The sequence below is a fragment of the Emys orbicularis genome (genome assembly GCF_028017835.1).
Source record: "Emys orbicularis isolate rEmyOrb1 chromosome 15 unlocalized genomic scaffold, rEmyOrb1.hap1 SUPER_15_unloc_5, whole genome shotgun sequence".
In the NCBI taxonomy this organism is placed as follows: Eukaryota; Metazoa; Chordata; order Testudines; family Emydidae; genus Emys; species Emys orbicularis.
The window spans coordinates 10,100-15,000 of record NW_027045144.1 but is presented as its reverse complement, the minus strand read 5'-3'; the positions used below and the strand labels follow the sequence as shown (position 1 = coordinate 15,000).

Sequence of the window (4,901 nt, the reverse complement as noted above, 5' to 3'; positions counted from 1 at the left end):
GGGCTTGGAAAAAAATTGTCAGCCCGCTTCCTCCGGGTTGACCTGGTGGCCGAGCGGGGACTTTGACAATCTTTCGGACTTGGAAAAATTTTTCGGGCTTGGAAAAAATTGTCAGCCCGCTTCCTCCGGGTTGACCTGGTGGCCGAGCGGGGACTTGGACAATCTTTCGGACTTGGAAAAATTTTTCGGGCTTGGAAAAAATTGTCAGCCCGCTTCCTCCGGGTTGACCTGGTGGCCGAGCGGGGACTTGGACAATCTTTCGGACTTGGAAAAATTTTTCGGGCTTGGAAAAAATTGTCAGCCCGCTTCCTCCGGGTTGACCTGGTGGCCGAGCGGGGACTTGGACAATCTTTCGGACTTGGAAAAATTTTTCGGGCTTGGAAAAAATTGTCAGCCCGCTTCCTCCGGGTTGACCTGGTGGCCGAGCGGGGACTTGGACAATCTTTCGGACTTGGAAAAAAAAATTTCAGCCCGCTTCCTCCGGGTTGACCTGGTGGCCGAGCATCTCACCGTCCCCGGACGCAGCGAGGGACTGCCTCCCGGCCGTCAGGATCGGGCCCCTGGAAGTCTGGGTGGGGTGCGGGGGGGGGGGGGGGAATTGCCCGACGCCTCCGAGGAGCGCTACCGGGGCGGGCCGGGCCCCCCCTGCTCGAAAAGGAAAAGAAGGATCGGGCCCACGAGAGACAGGGACCCGGCCGCCAGGCAGGCCGACCTGGGTTCACCGTCCCCGGCCGCAGCGAGGGACTGCCTCCCGGCTGACTGGATCGGGCCCCTGGAAGTCTGGAAAAAGTTTAACCCGACGCCTCCGAGGAGGGGGCGCCCAGGGAAGGAGGGAGAACCGGGTTGACCTGGCAAAGCGGCCACCAGGTATACCAGTTAAAACCTATGGGTTGACCCGGTGGCCGGAAAGCATACCGGCCAGCCAGGTGAACCCCGTTCGATTCCACGGGTTGACCTGGTGCCCGGGAGGGGACTCGGACGGTTCCCCCCGGGGTACGCCTTCCTCGGCCCGAAGGAACAGGGTGCGAACCAGGCGCGGGGGCGGGGCGGGGAACCGCTGGAACCGCTGGGGGACGGGGGACGGGGAGGGGGGGAATGGATCGGGCCTGCCGGGACCCGGCCGCCAGGCAAGCCGCCCCGGGCTCACCCTCCCTGGCCGCAGCGAGGGACTGCCCCCCCCCCCCACCCCCGGCTGACAGGATCGGGCCCGCTGGAAGTCCGGGAAAATATTTTTCCCGACGCCGGAGGGAGGGGGGGGGGGAGGGGAAGGGGCTCTGACGGGCCAGCCCGGGCCCCGGAGCTTGAAAAGGAAAAAAAAGGATCGGGCCCGCGAGAGACGGGGGCCCTGCCGCACGGGGCAGTCCGACCGGGGCTCGCCGTGCGGCAGGCCCGGGCGCCGGCAGGGGAAAGCGGGCGAGGAGGCGCGGAGCCGGGTGCCTACGGCCATACCGGACCGAACGCCCCCGATCCCGTCCGATCTCGGAAGGTAAACCGTCCCGGGCCTGGCTAGTACTTGGATGGGTGACCGCCTGGGAATCCCAGGTGCCGTAGGCAGCTTTTCCCGGTCCGAGCCAGCTCTCTCTCCTTTTTCTGGGGAGGAAGGAGAAGGGGGGGGGGGGGCGGGCCAGAAAGCCCCTCGTCGCTCCTGCCGAGTCGGAGGTCGCGGCCGCAGGTCACGGGTCGGGGCGCCTGGGGTCCGGCTCCCCCCAACACCCACCCGGCTTCCTCCGCGGAGGACCCCCGGCCACCGAAGCCGCTGGGGGAGACCCCGGGCATGGGGCGGACTGGCCCGGCCCCTCCCGGCCCCCCCTGCGCCCGGCCGCCGGCCCGCGGGACCGCCCCGAATCCCCCCGCGGCCACCCAGGCGAGGCCTGGCCTGGAGGGCCCCACGGCGGGTGTCAGGCTCCCCGCCGCTTGCCCCACCGGGGACCCACGGCCACCGAAGCCGCTGGGGGGAGACCCCGGGCATGGGGCGGACTGGCGCGGCCCCTCCCGGCCCCCCTGCGCCCGGCCGCCGGCCCGCGGGACCGCCCCGAATCCCCCCGCGGCCACCCAGGCGAGGCCTGGCCTGGAGGGCCCCACGGCGGGTGTCAGGCTCCCCGCCGCTTGCCCCACCGGGGACCCACGGCCACCGAAGCCGCTGGGGGAGACCCCGGGCATGGGGCGGACTGGCCCGGCCCCTCCCGGCCCCCCTGCGCCCGGCCGCCGGCCCGCGGGACCGCCCCGAATCCCCCCCCCGGCCACCCAGGCGAGGCCTGGCCTGGAGGGCCCCACGGCGGGTGTCAGGCTCCCCGCCGCTTGCCCCACCGGGGACCCACGGCCACCGAAGCCGCTGGGGGAGACCCCGGGCATGCGGCGGACTGGCCCGGACCCTCCCGGCCCCGCTGCGCCCGGCCGCCGGCCCGCGGGCCCGACCCGAATCCCCCCGCGGCCACCCAGGCGAGGCCTGGCCTGGAGGGCCCCACGGCGGGTCTGCAGCTCCCCCCGGGCTTCCTCCCCCGAGGACCCACGCCCCCCCTGAGCCGCAGGGGGAGACCCCGGGCCCGGGGCGGACTCGCTCGGGCCCCCCCCCCTGCGCCCGGCCGCCGGCCCGCGGGACCGCCCCCGAATCCCCCCGCGGCCAGGCAGGAGAGGCCTGGCCTGGATGCCACGGAGGACCCGCGGCCCCCAAAGCCGCAGGAGGCGCCCCCGGCCCCGGGGCCGGTAAGCCCCGTGTCGCTCCCCCCCCCCTCACCCCCCCACCCCCCCCGCGCCTCGCTGCCGGGCACCGGGCACCGCCCCAGAGTCAGCCGCAGCCGGCCGGCCTGAGAGCTGCCCTCCTGTGTGAGACTACGTTGATACTAACCGGCCATCAGGCAGGTCAACCCCATTGCTAGACCTGGGTGGACCTGGTGGCCGAGCGGGGACTTAGGAAATTTTCCAGCCTTTTCCCGGGGCGTGACCTGTTGTCCCGGTGGGGACTTTGAAAATTTTACAGCCGCTTCCCGGGGCTTGACCGGTTGTCCTGAAGGCCCCCCACCCCCACCCCCACCCCCGGGCTCCTGCTCCCCTCTCCCCAGCCTCGGTGCTCCGCTCCCAGCCTCGGAGGCTGCCTCTCTGCGGCGGCTGCATCGCGTCCGAGGACGCTCACCCTCCGGAGGCTGGCTGTAAAGCCTGACACCCACCACCGCCGCCGCCCCGACTCTCCGAGGGGCGACTCTGAGGCCTCCCCCCACCCCCGGACCACCCTGGAGACGACTGCTAAGCCCCCACCCCCGGCCAGTCTAGGGGAAGACTGCTAAGCCTCTCCCCCCCCTGCCCCACCCACCCACACTGTCTGGGGGATGACTATTAAGCCTCCCCCCCGCCCAGCCTGGGGGAAGACTGTTAAGCCTCCCCCCCACCCACCCACCCACACTGTCTGGGGGACGACTATTAAGCTTTCCCCCCCGGAGCGCCCGGGGCACGACTATTAAGCCTCCCCCGGACTGCCCGGGGGACGACTGCGAAGCCTCCCGCTCAGCCTGGGGGAAGACTGTTAAGCCTCCCCCCCACCCACCCTGTCTGGGGGACGACTATTAAGCTTTCCCCTCCGGAGCGCCCGGGGGACGACTATTAAGCCTCCCCCGGACTGCCCGGGGGATGACTGCGAAGCCTCCCGCTTTGCCTGGGGGAAGACTGTTAAGCCTCCCCCCCCACCCACCCACCCACACTGTCTGGGGGACGACTGTTAAGCTTTCCCCCCCGGAGCGCCCGGGGGACGACTATTAAGCCTCCCCCGGACTGCCCGGGGGACGACTGCGAAGCCTCCCGCTCAGCCTGGGGGAAGACTGTTAAGCCTCCCCCCCACCCACCCACCCACACTGTCTGGGGGACGACTATTAAGCTTTCCCCCCCGGAGCGCCCGGGGGACGACTATTAAGCCTTCCCCCGGACTGCCCGGGGGACGACTGCGAAGCCTCCCGCTCAGCCTGGGGGAAGACTGTTAAGCCTCCCCCCCACCCACCCTGTCTGGGGGACGACTATTAAGCTTTCCCCTCCGGAGCGCCCGGGGGACGACTATTAAGCCTCCCCCGGACTGCCCGGGGGATGACTGCGAAGCCTCCCGCTTTGCCTGGGGGAAGACTGTTAAGCCTCCCCCCCCACCCACCCACCCACACTGTCTGGGGGACGACTGTTAAGCTTTCCCCCCCGGAGCGCCCGGGGGACGACTATTAAGCCTCCCCCGGACTGCCCGGGGGACGACTGCGAAGCCTCCCGCTCAGCCTGGGGGAAGACTGTTAAGCCTCCCCCCCCCCCCACCCACCCACACTGTCCGGGGGACGACTATTAAGCTTTCCCCCCCGGAGCGCCCGGGGGACGACTATTAAGCCTTCCCCCGGACTGCCCGGGGGACGACTGCGAAGCCTCCCGCTCAGCCTGGGGGAAGACTGTTAAGCCTCCCCCCCACCCACCCTGTCTGGGGGACGACTATTAAGCTTTCCCCTCCGGAGCGCCCGGGGGACGACTATTAAGCCTTCCCCCGGACTGCCCGGGGGACGACTATTAAGCCTCCCCCGGACCTGCTCCATCTCGACTATTAAGCCCCCCTCTGTGGTCCTCAGGACCACTGCCGCGCGGCCCGCGGAGTGGGGTGACACCCGGGCCGCACAGCAAACCGGCCACCAGGTCAACCCATTGAATCCAATGGGTTGACCTGGTGGCCGGAAATCAAACCGGCCACCAGGTCAACCCATTAGATTCAGTGGGTTGACCTGGTGGCCGAGCGGGGACTTAGAAAATTTTACAGCCGCTTCCCCGGGGGTTGACCTGTTGTCCCGGTGGGGACTTTGAAATTTTTACAGCCGCTTCCCCGGGGGTTGACCGGTTGTCCTGAAGGCCCCCCACCCCACCCCCTCCCGGGCTCCTGCTCCCCTCTCCCC

General features: G+C 70.0%; 1 non-coding gene across 1 annotated transcript; it reads left to right on the top strand.

The window, feature by feature from the left end:
* Positions 1-1,435: 1,435 nt before the first annotated feature.
* Positions 1,436-1,554, top strand: LOC135894894 (5S ribosomal RNA). The gene has a single exon (XR_010562434.1). It is a non-coding gene; the product is annotated as a 5S ribosomal RNA (ribosomal RNA).
* Positions 1,555-4,901: the final 3,347 nt, after the last annotated feature.